The 26,213-nt window shown below is 45.0% G+C and overlaps 1 pseudogene; it reads right to left on the bottom strand.

Moving 5' to 3' along the window:
* Positions 1-18,710: 18,710 nt before the first annotated feature.
* LOC115328329 lies at positions 18,711-25,401 on the bottom strand (annotated as a pseudogene).
* Between the last annotated feature and the right edge of the window lie 812 nt (positions 25,402-26,213).

Here is a 26,213-nt window from a genome sequence, read left to right as displayed (position 1 = left end):
TGTAAAACAGCTATAGATGTACCATTCGGACAAGAAGTTGGCGCTTCTGGGCATTGGATGCGAAAGATTGAAAAATAAATATAAGCAATACAAATCAGTAAATCACCCTCATTTTCCACACATCATTATTGTTTTATTATAATCTATCTTTGTTTTACAGAATTAGACGTTCATGTTTTCACAATACGGAGAACACACGTGTTGAATCACGTGAAAAATAAGCAGAAACATCTAAGGATGCAGTACTGGTTTGACTTCGGATCTTTATAAAAAGTTTCAACAATCCAAATTAAAAACAAATACCTCCGACTTGCATAACAATATCAACATTTATCAGACGTTTCGTCTCCTATACGGGAGACATCATCAGTGCGGCCTGGGAACACCCGACTAGCTACCAGAAATCGTTGGATTTCTAGTAGCTAGTCGGGTGTTCCCGGGCCGCACTGATGATTTCTCCCGTATAGAAGACGAAACGTCTGATAAATGTTTATATTGTTATGCAAGTCGGAGGTATTTGTTTTTAATCATGAATCCCGGCTTTTGGAACATTTTTGCAACAATCCAAATACGGAAAATTTAGAGTCAACTTCCCAAGCAGCCCAGATTTGGCCAATCATTGGCCAAGGGCTGAAAATAGTCATTAAGCCACAGGCCGGACAGTGGTCATTTATTGGCTGATGAATGCACTTTCTCTGGCCATTGGCCATTAGCCACTGGCCATCAGCCATCGGCCAAGCATTGGCCGATGAATGGCATTGGTCAAAAAACTACCACCAGCCATTGGCCAATGCTTGGTCAAATTCCGTGCTGCTGGGGTTGTGTCTTCACTTTGACTCGTACACCTTGAAGTACATCATTATTTACGGAGCTACAAGAAACGAATATAGGGGGAGCGCAGCATTTCAACTAATTTATGATGTCGTACAAACCACCTCTGGTAATTCCTCCCAAAGCCACCAACGACTCAGAGCTTTTGATTTAACTTAGTTCCAAACCAAATAGTCGTCTAAGTTAAAAACGGTAGCAAAAAAAAAAAAAAAATGTGTGCATATACTTTAATGATGTCGCAAGCGCAAAGCAGGTGTTGAGACGGTTTAAACTGAACGCTTTGAGAGATTGAGAAGTGAAACCTTGAGAGGGGAAGGAAAAATTGGGACATAAACACCACCGTCTCAAATTTAAACGGTAATGCGTTATTCCCTCGTGTTTCCTTATCTCAAGGTTTTAGTTCTTAATTATGATTGTTCGTCAGCTCGCATGCGTTTTGGTTCTTTTTCAATACGCTGAAAAACTTGGAAGGTATTTCGCGAAAAAATTAGATGATCAGTTCTAACGTGTTTGAATGTCTTCACTGAAACTTAGTACCTATTGACAATACTAAGAAACTGCAAAAATAACAAAATTTATTATATACGTTGCAATATTTCATTGGCAATTTGAGGTTTAAAAAAGAGAGAAGAGTTTTATCCTGGCTGTTCCCCACATCGAATCGCCGCCTCGATCGGACATAATTATAAATTACCGATGCCATAAAAAAAGAAAACGAATAAAATAAATAAAACGCAATGTGGGTTTTCTATCCCACAACTTTTTCACCAGAGAAGGCAAAATTACTTTAAAAAATAATTAAATCACATTACTAATTACTTTCTTGAAAACTGCAAAAATGTAATTAAATTAAATTACAAATTACCGCAGGCTTAAGGTAATGACATTGCATTACAATTACTTTCCAAAAGTAATGAAATTACTTCGAAATTGATTTGACATTACTTTTGATTATTTTGAGGCAGTAATTCGTGCTCCTTTTAGTTACCGTATACACCAACACCGAGTTTACAAAACAAACTCTCGTTTGCCCGCACAGCGCGTGTGCAGGAGCCAGATCCGGGAGAGGCGAGGGGCTGCGCATGAGCAGTGCCGACAGCAGCGCCACCGCAGTGATGTCACGTCAAAAAGCTGATCTGGTCCATAGGTACCAAAACTCAAATCTTCCTGTTTACAGTTTACACCGCAATAAACTGATGCGGCTCAAAGTGAACCATACTGAACAGTGGTTTTGCTGGCGCATATGACATAAGTGTTAAACATGATGAATAGCTTGTATAGGTGTGAGTCAGAAAGACAGTCGACTCACCGGTTTCGCTGTTCATTCAACGGGGAACGTTCACACTAAAACGGTGATATGTTTCCGTCTTCCTGATTTAGAAGTTGTGGTCCGTGTCAGTTTGTTAAGTCGGGCCATGAGCTTGTTCTTAAAGGATTTGTCACGTGAAAAGTTTCCCTTCCCGCCTCGGACGCAATCTAATTCTATTCTCCCAAGAGCCTATTCTCGGTCATTCCTTTCAAAGAGCATTTTTCCCAAACACCCGAAGTGCCCAAGTTTTTGTGCATTGTCACACAAAGGGCCTGGATAATTGCTAAGCAGAAGCGTTGCCAGTTGAGGTATTGCGCGAGCTACCGAAGATGTGTAATTTCTCAACAAAGGGACGGGGGGGGGGGGGGGATATCTGCTTGTAGGCATCTTCCCGAATAAACTTCCCAAGGGAAGGCAGCGAGGCATACCGCGAGCGGCACCTGTTTTGCTCGAGCACGCGCGAAGCGTTCTGGGGCTTTGACAATGCATCTCAATTGGACTATTTATTCCGGTCGTTTGTTGTTCACAATGGTCGAAGCTTACGGTTCGACCTTGCTTTACGAAAGTACAAGGCTGGGGATCTGTTTGTCCTCTCCTCTCAGGTTTTAAATTATGTTTAACTCACTGGTGATGTGCCCGTCGCCTTGTAGCCTATGTGCAGTTCATTCCTAAGCTGACGCACAGTCAGCTTAGGGATGAACGATGGAAGGTTCGTGTTTGTTGGAGCAGTCACACGTCTATCGTCCACCACGTAACCACGCTCTCGTTAATACCCGCACGGAGAGGAAGGGAAGGGTCAGGTGATTAAAGGAAGGTGTTTGATTCGTTTTGGTTAGCTTGCAGCTCCCATTGCACTGTCAGCTTAGGGAAAGGAAGTATAGTATCGTCCTGATGACGCGATACCGTGAACCTGTTGTGCCTGGAGTTAGTAAGCTGTTGCCTTCCAGCCATGTCTATACGAAAGCTTTCCTCCTTCGCCCTTCCAGTCCTCCTTTGTGCGTCTGTCCAGGTCTTCGTACAAGGTTTTCCGCTCAGGTGGCCGTCATTTATTTCCTCCGATGCACTTTCACAACATTTCACGATGAGAAATATTTTTCTCTTCTTTTTGAAAGTTTGCAAACGATCTTTCTAATTTAGGACAAATGTAATTCCAAAAGTAATGAGTAGTGTTTTCTTTAAATTATTGCCTGAAAGCAATTTATTACATTACTAAATTGCAATCCTCAAGAAGTAATTCATTACATTACTTATTACTCCAAAAATGAATTTAATTACTGTAATTTCATTACAGTAATGTCATTACTGCCATCTCTGCCTTTCACCCAGCGAACACATTATTTCCGCGTTTAAGAATCATTTTGCTCCTTCAAAGTCGAAGAATACATCACACTTTGCGACATCCCCTTGAGGTATTATGAGAAAATTTCTGGCAATGTACAGGGTACTCTTTCTATGAGTGACAATAATAATAAAAAAAGCCGTGAAAGCTACACTTATTTAGTTTATGCAGGTTAGTTTTCCGGTAAGGGGGAAGTAGTCTATGGGGCTAATCATACAATTAGTTAAAATAGACATAATGCTTTAATTACAAACTTGCCTCGCGTCATCCAAAACCACTCAGTCAATATCCTTTTTAGCCCCGCAGGGGGCACTTGTGAAAGCAGGTGTTTGGAGAGTGCCGTCTCCACGGACCCCGAGTCATGCGGGCTCGCCCGCCCACGTCTGGCTGTGGGTGGCCTTCCCGTGTCCGGGGAAAGGGCATCCTGGTGGTTGAGCCGAGCCCGGGGTAGGTTTAAACCCTTCAGGGCCCCCCGGGTGAGGCAATATACCACTTCGGACGGCGCTTCTTATAGACGGGAGTCCTGGTAAGGCCCGGCCAGGATGGTTCAGTCTAGTCGCCTTTCCTTCGACTATCCCCCCGATCTTTCACGTTTACCTTTCCTGGTTTTTTTACTTCTCTCTCACTTATTTTACTCCTTTTTCAACCCTCTTTGGCGGAAAGGGCTAACCTTGGGTGGCGATGGACCTCTGTCTTCACCCACACATGGGTCTAGTTTCCCGACAGCACTGTTAGTGTAACGTCTCCAGCCAAGCCCTTCTTGTTATGGTGCGTCACCTAACCCCTTCTTGGTCTCGGTGGTGGGCGGTGCACTGCGCATTTTGAACACTCTTTGCCCTCCTATGGCGCCCCACCCCTCCAAACCCCGTTCAGGGCAAGCATTTAAAAGTCGTTGTCTTGAACCCAAGACCATTGACAAAGGTCCTGAAGTTGAAACATTTACGAAGTTTTTCGTTGTTTATTCGCTCGATCACCTGTTGCAAAGATGTCGCCTTTTGCTGTTGCACGGGTACTGGCAAACCTTATCGGGTTCCCCAACAAGGCTAAAAAGCAGCACTCCGGAGACCTCTTAGTGGAGCTAACCACCGAAAAACAAAGTGAAGCAATCCTGAAGTTGACCCGTTTTCTCGACGTCGAAGTGTCAGTCAGCCCTCACCGCACGCTCAACACCATCCGTGATGCCCTGTACGAGGACGACTTCTTCAACACTAGTGTGGAAGAACTCCTCGAGGGACTTCAAGGTGTGGTGTTGTTTCCGTTAAGCGTATTATATTCCAAAAAAATGGTGAGGAAATCCCTTCCAAACACGTCATTCTTACATTTGAACGACACACACTGCCAAAAACCATCAAGGCAGGATACCTTAATTGGCGCATCCGCCCCCATCCTAAGCGGTGCTTCCGTTGCCAGCGCTTTGGCCACGGATCGCGCAGCTGTCGAGGGAGGGAGGCGTGCACAAAGTGTGGCAGCCACCACCATACCCGACATCTGTGAAGATGCCATTTCCTGCGCCAACTGCAAAAATCCTCGCCCTGCCTACTCTCGCTCTTGCCCCTCGTGGCGACAAGAGAAAGATATCCTTACCCCGAGAGCCAAAGAAAACATATCGTATTCAGAGGCAAAACAAAGATTCTCCTTTCTTTCAAAAGGTACGTACTTCGACGCGGTGAGCAGGGGCCCTCCACCGCGAACGTAATCGAAGGCCACCGAGGTCTCGCCTGAAGCCCTGGCAGTGGCCCTTCGAGCCCCAACCCCCCGAGGTCTCGCCTGAAGCCCTGGCAGTGGCCCTTCGAGCCCCAACCCCCCGGCAGGGGCAGCAGCTCCCCCCACAGTCTGGAGGGAGCACGCTAGCGGCCGTCAGAACTAAGGACAGGCAGGCAGCGCCATTGCCAGTCCTTACTTCGACGCCTTCCCCCGGTGAGAAGGAGCGACACTCTCGCCCCGACTCACTGGAGAGGGCCTCCTCCAAAGAGCGGCACATCTCTCGTGCGGCTCTCCCAGTACCCATTGGGCCGCAGCAGGAAAGTTGAAAGACGCTCTGCCTAGCACCTCCGCTGCCTCTTCGGCTGGTCGGAACCGGGGCCTGGCTCCCCGTGATCGAAGTCGGAAGAAGACGCTGGCTAACACCAGCGACACGGCTCAAGAGGCAGACTTTCCCATGGAGTTGGACGATTCTGCTGATCCTGCTGCTGACCCGGATAGCATGGTGTGGCAGACGCAGACCCGTGCAGGGAAGAACAAATAACCGGTTACTGCGCCGAAGTCATTCAAGTGGTCTCTTTCCCGAGTTTTAATCTTTTTACTACTGAGTTTTATTTATTTACATTTTCCGATATAAACAAATTTTATAAATGGCAAAAGTAGATTTTAGGCAATGGAACTGTCCCGGCCTTTTAAGAAATGTTGATGATATAAATGATTTCATGGATGAGCTTCGGCCGATAGTTCTTGCTCTTCAGGAAACTCATTTTCATGATCGCTCTCCTCATATTTTAAGACGTCAACGGGTCTTTAGCAAAGACCATCTTAGTGATACTCCCTCTGCTGGCGTGGCAGTGGTTGTACAAGGCGGGGTCGCCTCCTCTGAGGTCCCACTCTGCACTCCACTTAAAGCCGTGGCAGTGCGCCTTCTTTTAGACTGCCTCATAACTATAGTATCACTTTAGTTCCCACCTAACACTCCATTACATCTTAGTGAATTGCAGAGTCTTGTAAGTCAGCTCCCACAACCCTTTATGATTCTAGGCGATTTTAATGCCCATCACCCCCTATGGGGTAGTATTCGTCAAGACTCTCGTGGAGGTGTAGTTGAACGTTTTTTACTGGCATATGGGCTATGCCTTCTTAATGGGAGAGAGCCAACATTTTTCAGTGCAGCTTACACCACATTTAAATCCATAGATCTGTCGATATCATCCCCCTCATTGTTTACTTGCTTTACATGGAATGTTCTCAACAACCCTTTTGGCAGTGATTACTTTCCAATTGTTTTAGAGTTTTGTTCAGGTGCACTCACTTTTAAAACGTATCCCTAGGTGGAAGTTAGATAAAGCTGACTGGTCACTTTTTGGGTTACATTCCACTTTGGACCCTTCTCTGCTTTCTTCTCCATCACCCGAAGATGCTACACTGTATATTACTGAGCAGATACTAAATGCTGCCGAGGTGTCTATTCCACGAACCTTAGTAATATGCCAAAAAATGCAGACCATGTTGGAACAAGGAGTGTGCCACAACCTTAGCGGATCAAAACAGGGAGTGGGGCAAATTTCGCAGATATCCCACATCACGTAATCTCGCAGAGTTCAGGCAGCGGATAGCTAAAGCCCGTTGGACCTGGAAGCAGTCAAAATGGAAATCCTGGATGAAGTATGTTTCTTTTATAAATAGTTTTGTGCCAGCCAAGGAGGTTGGGATAGATACAGGGAAATAAATGGGGACTATAGGTGCTTTGCAATTCCTACTCTTGATGCCCCTTCTTCATCTTTAGTTGACATTGGCAACATCCTTGGGGAACATTTTTATATTACATCCAGCTCGGCAAACTACAGTAACTCGTTCAGTAGATTTAAATATCGTGCACAGCGACAAAACGTCTCTATGTCTGGAGGAGACTCTAAGCCTTATAACCAGCCTTTTACCCAGTGTGAACTTGAAATGGCACTTGAAATAACGAGGGTTTCTGGTCCAGGGCCCGACGCAGTTCATTATGAAGTGCTTCGTCGCCTTTCTCTTGAGTTCCTGAAAAGTCTTCTCTTGTCCTTCAATTTATTGTGGGAAAAAGCCTGCTTTCCCCATGCCTAGAAGCATGCACATATCATCCCGCTCCTAAAGCCACAGAAAGACTTACTTTTTTTTTGTTTTTTTTTATTCAATATTAATAATGCGGAAAAAAATGCGCTATGGTTCAATGTTAACGAATAAGTCTCCGAAATTTCGCTCGCCCATCGTCCTTTGTGCTGTTTTTACTTGATTAATGCATACCCACATCGCCGAACTTTCAGGAGAACAAGTAGGAACGCCAGAGGCAACTTTAGCTTTGCATTGTCCGATTGGACATTTTAAGATTCTTTAGAGTGGTTATCTGATAAGAAAAAACGAAGAAGAATGTGGACATTTATGCCACATCCAAGAGATATGAACACATATCCTTTATGCAGAAGTCAAATAACAAAGAACAGTAGGAAAGATAATACACTGGTATTTCCAGGACCCGAAACCAACGTCACGTTTTCTGGTGGGAGTATTTTTTTACGCGTCGTAACTACCAGGCGCAAAAAAGGATTGAACATATATTACATAAATTGCGGAAAAAAACACAGTTGGGCGCTGTAGTCACGTAGGGAAAGCATCGGCACGTACCAATTCACTCGGAATAACGGGCCCAAGCACGACGGGTGTATTATTTTATCTTTTTTTGAATTCTCTCGGCTTCATAGGTACGAATTAAAACAAAAAAAAAATAAAAAAATCATGTGTTTTTTTTGGCAATTTTGTCTACCGTATTTTCTGAAAATCTCTGGGGCAAGCAGGGCAACTTCCGAGGCTCAGTAGTTTATCCTCGACGCTTCCACGTGCGCGGCATACCAAGAGACAGCGCACTTGCTGCACTGGTTATATATATAAAAATAAGATAGCGGTCACATTTAAATAGAGCATTTCAGTACGGGTCACGATCCCATTTAATAGCTGGTTTTTTGAATGAAATAAACTAAATGAGTTCACACTGAAAACTTTCCTGTCATTTTTGGCTAATTCTCTTTATAACTACGTTATGAAAAACGAAATGTATGCAAAAAACCCGGAAGTCCTGGCTACTGTCAACAACACAATAATCAGGAAACATATTTTCAGCAATAAGCATGTATTCATTATGGAACAGCGCGAATTTTAGAAGGACAGAGGAAGGAACTGGACAGGTTCTTCGTCATCATGCCGGAGGTCATGTTCGCAGATAAGGCGACCTGTGCTGAACAGAAGAACTTCAGGGTGGTCCTAGAAAGAAAGACCAGCAAAGTTTAAGGAAAGAGCCGTGGAGCTATTGGAAAGATTGAACCTTAAGCAGGTGTGTAAAGGGGTAAAGGAGGAAAATAACCTCACTTTAGAGGTTTTCTTCGCGGCCAAGACGCACAAGTTGGAAATTTCGTTTCGCACCATTGTGTGTGAACGTGACACCTGGTTACGTGTAGTGTCTGGGTACCTCAAAAAGCACTTGGCGACCTTCACTGAGTATGGAGGGGGCCTTAGGTTCACATATGAGGTCCCTCAAGGAAATGCTCTCCAGTTTTTAGACCTTTCGCTTCAATTAGGTGACACGCATGTGTGCTGGTCGTACTCCCCACGCTCCAAGAAAAAAATTTTGGATTATAGTTCTGCTCACTCTAAGATCGTCAAGAGGCGCATTGCTCTAACATGTTTCAGATCCGCGCTAAAGAAGTAATGTCTCCACACAATGGGAGCCAGCTTCACAATGCAGGTTGAAAGACTCAGAAAAGCCAGCGATCCGTTACCACTACTGGCTAATGTAGCGGACACCTTGGTGAAAAAGGCAAAAGGTCTCCAAGCCAACAAAACAGATATAGGAAAAACAAGACCTGTGGTGATCCTGTACCTCCACAAGACTTCACACAATTTAAAAAAAAAACGTAGCAAGTCGTTATGGGGTCCGAGTGGTTTTTTCAGCCCTGCAAAAAATGAGCAAATTTTGCTCTAGAGTCAACTCGCTAGCCGAAGGTGCCACAAGACACAGGTGCACTAAAAAACATGCCAGACATTTTGTTCCGTGCACTTCAGGCGTGGTGTATAACATACCACTCTCGTGTGGCAAGATCTACGTAGGTCAAACAGGCAGATGCCTTAATGACAGACTACGCGAACATGATTATTCTTTGAGAGCCACGGTAGGAGGAGATCTCGCAACACATTGCAAAGAGTGCATTTGCAATGCGCTATTCGGGGAAACAAGAATCCTAGAGAAGCACGAAGATAAACTGACCCGCGAGGTTCTGGAAGCTTATTACATCATATCCGCCGCTAATAAACGCATAAGTGTTGAATCGGTAGCCTTAACAAGCAAGGAAATAGACTTTTGAACACGGACAATGAAGAACCCGCATGAGTCACGGTTGCCACGAGACATCAGGCACGATGACAAAGCGACAGCCGACCAGGGATGAGGTGTTCGTCTTCCTCTTTGACTATGGTGACCCCGCACTAGCCAAGACTGATGCAAATACACCCTGCACCACGGCAACGTTAAGGCCAACAACGGATTTGGTGTTTAAACAAAGAACTAGTGTCTCAAGCATGTGCCCGCGAGGAAACACCCTACTATGTGTTTTATATTTCTGTTTCTTTTCCTTCTTTTGTCATCTTTATGGCGATCTTGATGATGTCCTTCCTTCTCTTCATATTTGTAAATATAGTTGTGATTAGAACTCTTTCCTGTCTCTTCTCTCTTCTGCATACGTGTGCGCTAATACCGTACAAGCGTTTAGGTCCCTATGTGGGATTTCGGTCGAAGGGTTTCTAGAAGTGTTGTCATTTTATTTGAAGTCTACCTTTATCGGGTGGCATGACAAGGTGTATGTGCAAAAGTCTGGGCTGTGCATAGGGTCCAGGGTAGCACTTGTACTGAGTATTATCTTCTTTGCAAAGATTGACAAAACACTTGACAGTCTGTTGAAGGCCCCCGCTAAAAAAGATTTTAGGTGTGTAGACAATTTTTTTGGCTTTTGTCGGCAAAGGTAACTTTAGTCGGACCCTCGATTTCGTGCTAAAAACGCCCAAGGAGCAAGGGTTGGGCCTGAGGTTCACACTTGAAACCCCAAAAAAACAAGACAATCCAGTTTTTGGATCTCAGCGTGGATGTCAGCCAGAGCCACGTTTGTTGGTGGCATCATCCCAGAACCACCAAGACTCTTCTTGATTGCGGCGTGAAAAAGGCTTCCTTGGCACGCCGAAGCTCTGCGTCTCTGTGCCTTCGCACGCTTGGATACTTACCAAGGACTGACTCTGCGGCAAAGTAGTTTTGAAGGTGTGTCGCACGTAGGTGTCTAGGTTTCGCGCTTGGCGAGCCTGAGTTAGTCTCGCCCCAGCGTTTGATCGCCCTGTTTCACCGACATTGACGTCTGGACGCTAAGCTTCTTCTATTTTGTTTCGAGCGCAAGTTCGCCCCATTAGAGGTTTAGTTCCGTAGTTGTTTGCGGCCTTATTATTTGTCATTCGTGAAAATAACGGGGCGTATTCAAAAATGAAGGCCTGCCCGTTATGCATTTGATATTCTTGGACAGCGTCCACCGCATGTGTGCCACTGGTTAAGAAACTACAGTTCTTTCATGTCACTAAGAATCCACAATCCTGTATCCAGAAAATAATCACTAGGCTAATAACGAGACTATCTTTATTTTGGCAACCCTCCATGGTATGCATAGTTTACAGTAAGATTCCTGGTTCGAAAATCCAGTTTGAATGTTATCGTGATAAAATTCATACCGTTCTGTTCACTGGGGACTTATTATTGAAATTTTTACTCGCCCATCTATAATGGTCCAACTGCCCCAAAAATATAATTGCAACATTAAATCTTCTTTAATTCTTATGCAGCTCAAGATTCAATCTTCTGCAAAGGGGCTACAAAGGCGGTTTTCGGAGCTGTAAACCTGCAGCGCCGAAGCGTGACGGGGCAGCCCTGCAGGCGGCTAAAGCGAGCCGCTCCGAAGAGGGCACTGACTCCTGACCAGGGTTGTAAAGTACCTAGGTACAAGCAACTGTAAATCAGTATCTAGGTAGTTTTGTTGTACCTGAGGTACAAACCTAGGTACTTTCATTTCTCAGTATCTGTATCTGCATCTTAGGTACATTTTCCAGTAACTTGTAACTAAGTGAAGTTACTTTTTACAGGTACTTTTCTATTCACTTCGTCGAAATCGTAGAAAATGCAATATAACATATAGCTGAAAATAAATTATAATTACAGTCGTAAAGGAATTCAACATCACGTAGTGTTTCCACGCAATAAATTGAAGTCAAATTTGGCACTTTACAACACTGGAAATGTTTGTGAAGAAAAAAAAAACTGGGAGGACGATTAACCTTCGCCTTTAAGAGTTGAACGCGATAGGGATATCGGGCCCCGTTCGCATGGCCTTCTCAATCGCTTCTCATGCTCTTGAGTCACACAATGACATAGTTCTTATGATACAACACTCCCGGCGCGATCGAGGAGCTTTTACCAGTGCTTTGATGCCATTTTACCCCGCAAGGTTTATTTATGCGTTTGCTCGGCACGCCCTAACAACACTCGATGCGATAATGCCTTTACCCTGACACAGGCAGGCATCGAGACACTGTAATGACGGCAGGATCGCAGTGCCATTCCCAAGCCCTCCGTTGCCTTGTCGGTAACATGTCTGGCTCGCAACCGAATTGTCGTGGGTGCGATCCTGCGTAAATTCTTGAAATTCTTCTTTAAGGCAAATGAATTAGTTTATCAAGTGGAATCATTTGAAACATGCTGCGACCATTAACTCGTATGTTTTTAACCACCTTAATTCCACGCGTGACGTCACGTTTCACATGAGCGTTGTGGGTTGTTTGAAATTCCCGCGCGAAGTCATGTGGCTGTGACGTCACGACCCTATCGACCATTGAAAAATTTCCCGTCACGCCACCGACGCCACCGACATCCGACAGTTTTTCTGTGACACGAGCTCCTAAACGCGTTCGCGTTAAAATATTCTTTTCCTTCATAAAAACGAAAGAAAAAACGTGAAAGCTTGAAGACTTTCGCTCGTCGTTGCGTTGCGAAGGTTAGGTGCGTGTGCACTCGACTCTTCGTTTCTCCATGCGGCCGACGTCTTCTGGGCCCGCCGATGGCTTCGATGCCAGTGCTGGCGCTGAAGGGCAAGCCACGTTAACAAGCGAGTTTGAGCGAGACTTCGTAAACAGTGGAAACTGTGTCCTCGGTGAGCCAATTGGAGCGTGAGAGTAAAACACGTGAGGACTCAACTCCGATGTGGCCATCTCTGCAGCGCCGTCACGTGCCTCGCTGCAGTGACCTTATTGGCTCCCCGGGCCCTTCTGTTTTGGCATTTGCCAACTTCTACCGAGTTGGAGTCTCCTCCGGTGGCTGTTTCTCGCCGACTGGCTCGGGCCTGTCGGGACCTTTGGGCGCCACTATCCGGGCCCGGGCGCCCGGGCAACTCGGGCTTTATGCTAAGCGTGCCGCCGTGGCGAAGAAGAGCAGAAGGAAAAAGAAAAACAGAGGTTTCTCGGAAAAAAACAACAACGAAGGCTACGCGACCACGTGGCTACGTTACCTGCTGCCTTCTCTGGTCCAGTGTTAGTCGGTTGAGTCAGCCCCAATATATATGGTTGCCTGGTTGACTTGCGCACGCAATTTGCCTTCATCGTCATGTCTTCGATCATCAATGAGACGGCCATGGTCAGTAGCGTAAAAGAAGGCGAATCAGACGAACCATGGCCCTTTTATAGGGATTATTTTAAACTCGTGAAAACGAAAGAGAATGGGAACATTGATGTTAGGTGTCTAAAGTGTGCCCCGAAACTCAAGACAATCTCGGCGTCCGTCACAAGCACGTCTAATGTCAGAAAGCATCTCATGGTAAGTGGTCCATAATATATGATTGAACGACGTTTTAGAGAATGACACTTTAGCGAATAGGAATCACTTTAGCGAATGGACATTTTCGCCAATGACGTTTTAGCGAATAGGTTGTTTGTAGCCTGTAGGGACATGGGGACGTTTTGTCGCGGTGTGTCACTGGGTCGCGTGTTAACACATGAGGACCACCCGTTTACACCGCTACGCGGCGACACACAAGGTAGTTCATTACAAAAAAAAAGGAAAAAAAAAAAGCTAATCCGAGCTGTTGATGTAGCTGCTCACTGCTGTTCATTTGCGGCGGCACATTGTAGGGACGCTTCGTCGCGCGTGTATCACTGGGACGCGGGCTAACATACTCGGACCCCTTGTTTACGCCCCCTCGCGGCGGCAAACAAGGCGTCACATTACGTAAAGAAGCTAATACCAGCTATCGATGTAACTAGACCCATTCCCTAATATGAACGGCGCTATTCGTTAAAGTGTCACTCGATGAAACGTCGTGGTTCTGTTTTCATTCGCTAAAACGTCGTTCGATCAAGTGAACAAGCTTGGCCTCGTTGCAAGCGCAGCATCTTCTGAGCACTGAATTTCTATTCCTAAATAAAGCGTTTCTCCTCCTCCTCCCGAAAGGACTCCATGCACGAACAGATGGGCCCGTTCTTGGCGGCTTTTGGATAGAGGCCCCAAATAAGGCCTAGTAATTTCAAAACCCGCTTTCCATCCTAATCCCGGGATAATGTCCTTTCACTCGTGTAGAAAATTCAAGTCACGTAATCAAAACGACGTTAATCAAATGACGGAATAAGCTTCTTTTACGCAATAATCTTGAGGAGGTATCCTTATAATGTAGCAACGAATGTCGCCTTACTTAAAGGGATACTGAACCGAAATTTGGATTTCGCAAAGTAATGCTGCAGAAGTGTTGAACCGGACGCTACGAACTCCGAAACATCACTCGTACATCGATATCTCAAACGGATGGCCGTTCTTTTGGAAAAGAAGGGCGCGATCAAGCGAGTTCTTTGACGTAACTGTCCTCCGGGAGAATTTGAGAATGAGGAGAAGTGGCCTCGCTTCTCTCCTCCTCGCTTCGGTTCACCAGCTTGGCGGGACGTAGCGAGGAGGAGAGAGAATGGGAATCGTGACGGGCCTTGCCTCGTCGGCCTCGTCGGCCGGGTTCAATCGCGCACTTCTTTCCCAAAAAATACGGCGATCCATTAGATATACCGCCGTATGAGTGATATTTTTTTGGTTTTGCAGCTTCCCGCCTAACCGCCCGGCCTTGTTTTGTGAGCTCGAAATTTCGGTTCAGTATCCCTTTAAAGGACCCATATAATTATTTTTTTACTCGCGCTGAGACTGACCCCAGACAACGTAGGAACACGGAGAGAAAATTGTTGTGGCAAAAGTCGCGTTATTTCGGCATTTACAAACAAATTAAAATCACTAAAACCGGCGATGCATACGGCACGGCCATTGCTAGGCGCGAAGCGAGCTGGCGCACTCCGAAGACCGACCGGTACCGTGCCTCTATGGTGACTCAAGCTTTGACAAGTCTTACAGGCCTCCCCCCATCTTAAAGATGGAGAAGGGGCTCACAGCCGAACCCGTTTTCAAGATGCCACCGTCGTAGGACGCAGAACTGGTGTTGCGCCGCTACTGGCCTCCACGCTAGATGGCGGGCTCAATGAGGCGTTCTTTCACTTTTCGAATTCCATTTCTTTAGTTTCTAGCCCTCAAACCTCAATAAAATCTACCTTTATAAAGAATTAAGATGGTGAACACAATCGTACGTATTATTTCTCGGTCAGAGAGATATGTTTGCCGGTTCTAGCTAATTCCGTTAATCACCAACCGTGCACGTTTAGCAACCCGCAGCGCCGCATGCCTCTTGAAGGACGTCCATTATATGCAGTGATGGAAGTGCTGCGCCAATTGCGCCAAATTGCGCCAAGGACGCAATCCTGCTACATATGTCGCCAAATTGTCATTTTACAGAAGAATTGCGCCATGCCTGCGCCGAGATGAGATGTAGCAATAAAAAATAAAAATGGAAGTTTTGTCGGAGCGCGTGGCGGTACCGGGGTATTTTCCGCGCCGCAACTGTTACGCAAACCGAAACTGCGAGGGCGAATTATCATCATCATCATTGAAAGAAACAACGTTAGCTGCATCTGAGACCAAAGCCGCAAAGGCAAAGCGAAGAACCATCCCACTGAGCAGCCTATTTAAGAAATAAAAAAAAAGGCCACGCTTGTGGATGTTTTTAATGTTGGCCCGCCCTGTTCCCGTGCGCTACCTACCAGCGAAGTCCACGGCCGGACTGGAGGCGCGCGCTCTCTTCCTCTTCTTACGGCCTTTGCAATTGGGGCAATCGCCACCTTCCGCCGCAATTCGCGAGGGGCGCTGTCACCTCACCCCTGGGCTACCCTTTGTCGTTTGCACAGAGCGCGTCTAACAGTGTATCTCAGCGCTGTCGCAACCTGCGGCCGAGATTTTTATAACCTTTGTTACCTGATCCTTACGCTTAGACCCTCAACCACCATCTAATGCGCTTCTGATGAGCCCAAAACGGTGATTATTTGGCGCACATCTCCAAAAGATTCAGGAGTAAAAATTAGTAAGTAGAGACAGCGAATGCAGTTGCCGAAAACCTATACTCGTTTTTACCTTCAGGAATTCTGTTGCAACACAAGAACCGGAGGAGACGGACCCCTTCTACTTGGAGGAACTTTAAATGATAAATAATTCGTACACTCTCGTGAAATGTAAGCAAGCCCGATCTATCTTTTTCCCGTGGTCTGCCTCATCATTTCATAGGCCGCACATGAAGTCGGTTAGCTGCTCTAGACGAGGGTGTGGTAGTCTGTACAATTTTAGCACAGTGCACATTACAGCCTAAAGTGTCTCTCTCCTTGAGGGCTTGTGCACATATCCAGCTGATTTTTTGTTTCTGTCCGTAACCGTCTTTGCATGGTTGATCAGAAGCATTCTGAAGAACTTCTTGCGAATTAAACCAGCCAAGCGCTTTGAGTGACTGTTGCCAATGCCCTCTGGGCAGCTTAGGATTGGCCAGTCTTCAAGATAGGGTGCAATGAGTATTTGCAGAACTTCGTGCACATTTATACGCGGAAGGTGCTTAACAGCCTTTAAAAAAAACAAAGAAAAAAAAACAATATTGTTTAGAAGTGCGAGGAACCTAGGATCTGGATAATGAAGTCCGCTTTCATCCTGGCCTTGCAATAAGACGAACAGAGGATCACCTCTGTTACTCGTAGTCAACAGCTGACACAGGCGGCGCACCCAAACTCACTAATGAGTTTCACCAGATAGCAGATAGCAGCTCGAAGGGACTCTCCGAGAGGGGTGAGGTGGTTGCGCCCCTGGCGGCAAGCAAGTGAACTACACACGGAGAAAAAAATGCCATTGACTCCCGAGCGATTGCAAAGGCCGTAAGAGGAGAAAGTGAGCGCGCGCTTCCAGTCCGGCCGTGCGAAGTCAAATCTAGCGCGAGCCCAATGCTCTGTGCATTCCTGACTCGCGCGTGGGCTCGTGCAGTGTGGGCACCGTTACGGGCTGCATGCGCGCGCTTTTAGCTTCGGCTGCGCTCGCACCGAAGCTGAAACGAAGTAGAGTTGAGTTGCAACAAACTCTGGATGTAGTGCTGGTAAAGCCTCACCGTCCTTTTCGGAGCACAAAGCACTGCGCGACTCGCGCGACTGCGGTGTCTGCTCCGCGGGTATCGCTCCCTGCAGCGCGTCGGTGCATGCCAAGGAGCGCACTCAACAGGTTAACTCGCCGTGATTCGATCGTGACTTCGCGAGCACATCGAAAATGAATCAGAATTTTTGAAGTGAATATCACATACCGCAATATTTGAAGCTGCTGCCCGAAAGACAACTCTAATCTGAACTAAAACATTCCACAACAGTGAAGGTCGTTAGATTCTGCTGCAGGTACCTTAAAAGAAGTGCAGACTGATAAAACAAAATATCCTGTACCATCAGAACTCAGTGTGACATATTTAATTTTATTTTTTATCTGACGAGCAGATAAACTTCATTTAAAAAATGATTTTTCGTGTTTACTTTGTTGAATTTTATATATCCTGTCTTAAAAAGGCGACAGGCGCTGTGTTCCAATCATAGAGATGGGTTTTATATAGCAATACAGCATTATTTCATTTTCAAGTAATATGCTAACATATGCCGGACCCTGCTCCAAAAGGGCCACTACCTGCTCCACAACAGCATTTTTCCTGCTACAAGGCCTGCTCCAAAATGTCAAATGGCACTTCCATCACTGTGTAAGGTTTGTTATGCTCCGTACTATGTACGTTTACGTCCGTCAGTCGGGCAAGAGATTGTCGTTGCGTCACACGTCACGGTAGAAACGTTTCGTGCGTACAATACGCCTGCTACTGATTTCTCGTTGCTCTCACCTGCGGTTGTTCGGTAACTGGGACTTCGAACTTTGCAGGACCCCCTCGAAATCGTTGTTTAAAGCCTGTCTCTGCGTCAACTCACTCTTCGTTTTCGACGTGTTTTGACCCATTCACCACTCTGACTTCACCTATATATATTGTATATGACGAAGTAGGAGTCCCTCGGTTGAACCACGGAAGCTTAATTTTCAACGTTTCAACCGGAGTCCGGTCTTCGTCAGGAATGGGTAACGAAAAAAGGTATGGTCATACTTACACAAAATTACGGTACAGGTCCACTCTTCAGGGCGTATGGAGCGACGGTAAGAAGTCGTTACAAAGATGTCCGGGTGCGCTAGGTAAACTGGGCTTCCGAGAAAATGAACCGACCCATAACAATTATTTGTAAGCTGCCTTGTCATTGGTCAATTAGATGTCGTCTTCTTTATAGTTTTATAGAAAGCAACCACTTTTTCCCCTTTTTAATGCCCGCACGTCCGGAATTTCCCGCCGCTGTTGACCATCTTCGGCGTCTGGCAGAAATATCGTTTTTGTCTCAAGGGCTAATGCTGAAACCTAGTTGGAATAGTGTCCTGCGCCCCTGAGCTGTTCGGATACGGTGCAACAGGTATTAACTAGTCATGCTTTGCTTATTCCAGAGGTTTTACAGGGAAGCAATAAAAATTGTCGACAAGAAAAAGACGAATGTCGCCAGGGTAAAACGGAAAGCCGCGGCACCCAAGGAATGACCCGAATGTAGCGCAGGGACAACACAACATAGAATAGCAGCAGTCCAGCCATCAGTGGCAGACTACATGAGGAGCTCGAAGTCCCCGTTCGTCCAGAGTACGAGTACTTAGATTATCTGCCCTTGATGTTTGTATCCTTCTAGTGCTGCATTAAGTTTTGACAACGAAGCCTGCCAGTTTTGTTGTGGTTAATTATGTGAAATGAACATTTACATATCTAACGTCTCCCAATACTATTTCCCGCACGTAATTATTAACTGTGGCTCCGGAAGTAGTATTTGTAGGGGGTGTTTCAGAAACCAGGAAGGAGCTTCTTCAGGCGTAGCCAGGGGGTTGCCCCCCCCCCCCCCCTCAAATCTTGTTTTGCTGGGACCTCCTTTCTCCCTGCGCCACCTATAGCACCTTGTCATAGTCGTCCACCTATTAGTATCTCAGCGCGACTCTTTCCAGTTGTACCCAGAGTCAACCTGTAAGCCAACAACGCAAGGTTAGCATCAGGTGACCATTTGCACCAATCTTTTGACTGTTGGGATCATTCGTTCTGCCTCCCCATTGGCCTGTGGGTATCGCGTGTTGTTGTTCGGTGGTAAAAGCCGTACGTTTCCGGGAACCTCCCGAACTCGAGACGACACAAACTGCGGTCCGTTATCAGAAATTACCGTTTGCGGGATTCCATGACGCGCGAAAATACGCTTAAACTGCTCGATCACCGCTGCTCTCGTAGCTAATGAAAGAGCTGAAACATCGAGATATCTAGAGAGTCCGCCCATTTTATCTGACAAAGATTGATTCCCAGCTTCTGACACGGGAAGTCTGGAGTAGACGAAGGCATCATTGGCTCCGAGCTTAGGTTAGCGAATTGAGCACATACTTCACAGTTACGGACCGTAATGAAAATCTGCTTGCTCAAGCCTGGCCACCAAACGCACTCTCGACCATGTGCCCGTCATCTGTTGACGCCTTGGTGACCTTCGTGCAACCGAGACAACACTTCCGACCGTAGTTTTCGTGGCAGAAGCTGGGAATCAATCTTCGTCAGTTTGTAGTCGGGATGTCTGCGAACGTACATGGAACAACAGACACTTCGGCACACGAGTCTACTTTCGCAAAGACAGGAACACCGTTTATCTGCACATACCGTGCTTTCGCGGCCGCTGCATCTGCGGGTTGCTTAAACAGATATACAAGTTTTTCTTCAAGGGCAACCCCTCGTACCTTTAGCGGTTCTCCCGCTCCGGCTCTGCAAACCTTGCTGAAATGGCCTCGGTTGCTGCTGTTGAAGCACTTGGCCGCTCTCGCTAGACAGGCTAACCATAAGCGCTGGTTCCCCCACAGGACGAAAAGATCCACTTCCGAGAAGACGCCAGTTTTTCGCGTCCTTGACGCCACGATATTCCACTGTAGCGTCTTACTGCGTCGTTGTTTTGCCTTGCAGTGCACGAAACGTGTCGCGAATCTTTCACAAGAGCATCAACCACCCTTGAGCGAGCATCGTCGGTTGCCGGCTGGGCAACGTTTTGGTTCGCCACGTGCCGCCACAATCCCAAGCGTCGTCATCAGACTTTGGAACAACAATCTGTAACATCATCTCGTCAGCCGAAGCCACGTCACCACCTCGTGACCTCGTCAGAAGGCTACAAAAAAGATTGGCAGGACAGCCGCCTCGGGATTCCCAGCCAAGCTTTGGCAGTGCACTACTCGTGTCGCGATTCACATGTCTGTGCACTTGAATAATTCCTTAGTCCTTGCCGTGTTGTTTTTTTTTAGTTACTTTGACTGCAAATCCCATCCGAGTGTATAAATGGGTATTGACGTTGTGACGTACCCAATCGAGTCGGAAGGTTCTGACCCTGCTTGAAAAGAAAGACTCTCCAGTTAGCACAAAGACAGTTCAACATTTCTGCTTTTGGGAGCATTTAGTCATTTCAAACTTCTCGCTGTCCTGACGGTAGTTTTTCACTACTTTCTTCAGCAGGTGACGTTCAGCTAAACCCAGGCCGCACTAACGCTGAGAAAAAAAAAAATTGCTAGAATTCATTGATAGTCGATAGCAAGCAATCTTGGGTAAGTTACTTTTAAAAAGTAATTCGTTACAGTTACAGTTACTTTCAGAAAAATGTAGCAAAGTTGCCGTTACTGTTACCGCATCAAAAGTGTAACTCGTTACAGTTACAGTTATTTTTAAAAAGTAACGACGTTAATTTTCAGTTACTTTTCTATAACACAAAAAAAATTTAGGAAACACTTGAAACGCCACTCGTCAAGTTTTATTCAATAAAAGTAAAAAAGTATGCTTTTCACTTCATATTGTATCATAGCAGCAGTTGCTTCTCGAAATTAGTGACTAATTTTCCCACGTTTGATGGCGAACACGTCCCTACACTTACTGAACGGACCCCGCGCAACCAGAGCAACGAGCAAACCCAGCGCAAACATCAGTAAATTTTGCTTCAACTGTTGACACCATGTCGGAGTAGTGGTGCAAATCAAAACACGAACATGCGCACTGCGGAGCAGTGGCGCTAATCAAGATACGACATACTCTCAGTGCCCTTCGTGTGTATTGTTGTTTCACGGTTGATTCACCCGATTAAAAAGCGTTGCGCAGAAAAAAGAGCCGCAGCATAGATAGTGCTTCAAAATACTGAGACGTAAGTGTTGAGTCATAAAGCACACGCGCGTCATAGAGATAACTAGATTTTTTTTTTTATCAGATCAGTACGTGGCCATATTCGGGTCGTGACTTGCGACAAAGAACGTATTCACAAGCATGGCCAATTTGACGCTCGAAATGTCGGAACAGACAATTTGGAAAATGCAAGCATAGCTAGATTGTATTCGTTCAATCATGTTATTCATAAAAAAAAAACTGGAAAGTAACGACCCAAGTAACGTCGTTACATTCATCGTTACCTCAGAAAACAGTAATAGAACTACAGTTACAAGTTACAATTTTAAAAAGTAACTCGTTACAGTTACAAGTTATCAAAAAAGTAACAAAATTACAGTAACGCGTGATAGTAAGTATCAATCAAAACCAGAGGGAAAAGGTATCCAAATTAAACGATATCAACAAAGGTATTGCAGATCAGAACTCTCATGTGTCCAGCGTGGAACTCAGAGTTGCAGAAATGGGCCAAATAAAGGAAAACCCGGCTAAGGTCACCAAAACACTTGGTATTGTGGAGCGGGGATCAAAGACTGCGCATGAACAACTTTCTGGGGTAAGAAATTCTCTGGATGACATGAATGGTCAAATGCGGAGAAACAATCTAATATTTGGCGGTTTGCCGGAACGTGAAAACGAAACTTGGAGTGACACACCACAACCCTTATCAAAGAAAAACTGACGTCTATCCTCGGCGAAATAGAAAGAGCCCATCGACTGGGGCCAAAGCGTCTAGGTTCAAACCGTGTAATAATCGTCCACTTTCTCAGCTTCAAAGCCAAAAATAACGTTCTTCGAAACGCTGTCAAATTAAAAAAAAAAAGAAAACGTACCGCCGGGGGTGTTGGTTTCGGAGGATTTTTCGCCGAGAGTGCGTTTCGAAAGAAAAAAATGCTCGATTTCGCCACCCGGTTTAGGGATCAACATATTACGTACAAACTTTCGTTCAATCAATTGAATGTTGGTAATAAAACGTATGTGTATAACTATGCTACCGAAACTGTCACACCTGTTCAAAGACCACCAGAAGTTATTCGTTCAAACGACTGACGGAATGGGAATGTACGTCAACGTTCTGTTAATCCAACATTGTCCTTTTTTGTTGTTAATTGTCCTAGTTCACTTTTAAAGCAAGATGAATTTTATTACATCACCGCGCTTTTGCAAACCTCACGTAATCATTGGAACTGAAACTTGGTTGACTTCAGGCGTAGACAACAAAGAGTTAACGCTGAACAAAGAATACAGCCTATACCGTAAAGACCGCCCAAATGCAAGGGGGCGGTGGTGTACTCATTGCAGTTGAAGGTAATTTAAAATGTACGTTAATAACTTCTGACACGTTTCTTCAAACGTTGTGGATACGTCTGCAGCTGGGTTTTTTTTTAAGTTTTAATCGGCGCACGTTATCGTCCGCCGAACACAAACCCCAGCGAATTTCATGATGCGATGTATAGTTGTCTAGCGGACTTAACAGAAGCTTACCCAAACGACGACATATTATGAGCGGGCGACTTCAATTTTCCAGTGTAGACAGGGCGACGCTTAGTCCCTCATTTCAGTGTGGAAATCCGGGTCGCTGCAATTATTTTATTGCTTCGTCTAACTGTTTCGGGGTGCACTAACTAGTAAACACCGCTACCCGAGGCAATGCGGTCTTAGATATATTTTTGTTAACAACCCTGACCAAGTAAGCACAATAAATGTCCTAGATTTCATCAGTGGCCATGCGAATATTCACGTTAAAACTACCTTTACCTCCGAAAACCGAGCAAATAATCGCAAGACAATATTTAACTATGCCCGGGCAAATATGGAAGTTATGAATATCTCGCTAAATGTATTTTTAGATTTTTTGGCTCATTATCAAGATCGCTCCGTCGAAGAAAATTAGACCCTATTTATACACGAAATTTGGAATATGGTGTCAACCAACATTCCTAAGATTAATATCGCATCCAGCTATCTCTCATCCTTTTTTCACCAAATTCCCTCAAACGCATGTTTAACAAAAAGGAGAGGTTTCAAAAAGCAAAAGGAACTAACGGAGACGATGATTTGATGCCACAAAGTCTTTGGTCGAAAAGTATAAAAAAGGAAATTATAAAAGAAAAAAAAAGAGTTTTTCGGAGTCAAACTGACACAGGTTAAGAAGCGATCCTCGTAAGTTCTGGAAAATCTTAAATCCTAGTGAAACTCGAAGTAATTTGTTGTTCACAAACCAAGAGGGTGACTGCTTGTCCGACAGCGATGCGGGTCGTATGCAAAATAGTTTCTTCTCGACGGTATTGACTGAAAAATCATTCCCGCTTCGTTTGCCACCGGAGTTTCAATTCGCACCCATGTCTTCTATTTTATTCAAAAGAAATGGTATTGCTAAACGTATTGATAAACTACCGTTTCACTGCGCCGCCAGCGATGATGCAATATCTTCAAAGATACTAGAAATGTTAAACCACTCGGCCTCTTTTTTTTTCTCTCTACTATTTCAGCTGAGTCTCGATTCTAGCACTGTTCCAACTGACTGGGGTTTTTCTATCGTTAAACCAATCTTCAAATCTGTCATAAAGTCTGACCCTTCCAATTATCGGCCTCTCTCCCTCACTACCGTTTTGTGCAAGATCATGGAACACGTCATTTTTACAGCTATTATGTCCCATCTCGACAGCAATGACTTCCTTTTTTCGAATCAGCACGGCTTTGGACAAAACCCCTCATGCAATACTCAACTATTTGAGTTCATCACGGATTTGCACTTTAACACTCATGCTGGCACCCAGACTGATGTGATCTTTATCGACTTTGCAAAGGCATTTGATACAGTTCCCCATTGTCGCCTACTTTTAAAATTGTCCCATCTTCAAATAGACCCATCTATCGTGGAATGGATTGCAGCGTTTTTGCATGGTAGAACCCAATCAGTAAAGTTAAACGATACCCTTTCCTCAAAACTTCCCGTGACATCAGGCGTTCCTCAGGGTAGCGTAATTGACCCCCACTTGTTTCTAATTTATATCAATAATTTTCCATCCACCTTAACATCGACAATCAAGTTGTGGGCAGACGATTGTGTTTTATGTCGGGAAATAACTAGTACTGATGACAGTCGCGCTCTACGAATTGACCTTGAAAAAATGAGTAATTGGTGCTTAAAATGGCAGCTTAACATTAACATCAGAAAATTCCAGCTAATGAGAGTAATTAATAAAACTAATGTGATATTAACCCAGTACAGCCTCCTCTGTCTCGAATTAGAAGTTGCCACGTCGTATAAATTTCTAGGTGTCCATTTCACACTGAGCTTAACTTGGAACGAGCACATTGAAAACATCATATTAAACGCATCTAGAAAACTGTTTCCTAAGGCGTACGTTGTACCAGCAACCCAAGAAACACGCCTGCTTGTCCATAAAACAATAATTATACCAAAACTAGAATATTCAAATATAATGTGGAGCCCGCACCAAAATTATCTTCTTAAAAGTCTTGAGGCCTTGCGAAACAAAGCCGTCCGTTTTATTTCTGGAAAACACCCTTAGCAAACCAGTGCCACGAGTTTAAAACAAAATCTGGGTCTGTCGTGTTTGAAAATAAGACAGAAAAGTTCACGCTTTTCTTTTTTTCATCGAATTTATTACACTGACTCTACTTTCAGGCAAACTTTCTGTAGGCCTGCAACCTATATTTCGGCCCCATGTGATAACACCCAGAAAGTGGAACTTTTTGCATCAGGCACTAATTTATTCCTCTCATCTCCGTTAGTTTTGTGTATTTCAGATTGGAACGCACTCCCAGTCTCTGTGGCAACTCAACATGACCAGTTGTTGTTAAAAAATGTAGCGATTTATTGCTGAATTAGGTTTCCAAGATGATAACCTGTTTTCGGTTTTAATGTGCTTGGCATTGTATACATTACTTGAGCCAATCGATGGTCCCTCTGATCTGGCTCTTTCTTATTTGATCGTTTCTGAACACTACGTTTTATATGTATTATCTTTTTGTGTGATTTTTTCCCCAAATCCTCGAGTTTGATCGTTGAACCCAAAGTTTTATGTGTATTGTGCTATGTATGATTTTTTTTTCAAATCCCCGTTCATGTAATACGTCCGAAAGGATGTCTTTGAGCAACAACAAATGAAATGAATAGAAATGTTGACGCCCTCAGATGTTACAGGTGATTCCTCGGGACGCAGTTTTCGTTGCTGCTGTCGTATTGTCTTTTTCAACCTTGCTTTTGCCAACGCAGAAGAAAGCGTAAGCTGTGAGTCCATCAGAAGCGTTTCCGACAGCTTTCCGTCCCGCATGCCGACGAACAGTTGATCACGCAGCATTCATTGTTTGAAGTCCCCAAAATCACAGCAGTCTGCTAGGGTTTTAAGCGTTGTCACGTACTGGTCGATGGTCTCGTCTGGATTCTGCACACGCCGATGAAATCAGGCGCTCTAGTAAATGAAGTTTCTTTCTTTCACGAAGGACTCATTAAACTTCTTTTCGACTCTCTCGTAGTCTCTGGAGTCTTCCCTGCTCAGGCCGAAGGCTGCGAAAATTTGCTGTCCCTGCCTTCCTAGGGTATAGAGGAGGGTTATGACCTGAACCTGGGCCGCTTTATTCGTTCAGACCGCTTGCAAAAAAGTCTTTGAACTCTTGAATCCACACTGGCTATTCTGACGCTTTGTCAAAGTCCAGTTTTTGTGGTGGTTGCAAACCCAGTCTCCCTTCAGCTGGTACAGGTGTCTCCATAGCTTGATCTTCGGGCATATTCCTGGCCAGACGGACCCCGCTCCTGACACCATGACGCGTTGCGGCAGGAGCCACGAAGGAACGACAATCACGAAGTTCTTTTCAGAGCCAACAAGCCTTCGTTTATTCTTTTTCAATCCTTTTATATCTGTCTGCCCATGCATCATGACGCAACGATACGCTGGCGCGTAGCCCGCGTTATAAGATATCGCTTCACCTAGTGCAGTGTAAGCCACGCTCAGTAGAATAAGCTCGCGCTGGTAGCAAGGACTTCGCTCGCGTATCAAAACACACGAACCAGTGTTTGTGTTTCTAAGGCGAAATGAACTTAGATATGTATGGCTTTCAAGACATTTCCAAGTGTTTTCTTTCCTCTGACTCCAAATATGTTGTCCCCAAATATTCAGTTATTCTAGTACAAAATATACTTGTCGATTTTCAACATAAGAAAAAAATGTTTAACAAAATAGAACAACTTGCTTGGCCGCAAATTTAATTTCAAATGTTCAAAACCTGGGGATATTAT

Source organism: Ixodes scapularis, unplaced genomic scaffold, assembly GCF_016920785.2.
Source record: "Ixodes scapularis isolate PalLabHiFi unplaced genomic scaffold, ASM1692078v2 PGA_scaffold8__174_contigs__length_109621045, whole genome shotgun sequence".
Taxonomy (NCBI): domain Eukaryota; kingdom Metazoa; phylum Arthropoda; class Arachnida; order Ixodida; family Ixodidae; genus Ixodes; species Ixodes scapularis.
Note: the sequence above shows the minus strand (reverse complement) of the source record. Positions and strands in the feature narration are given on the sequence as shown.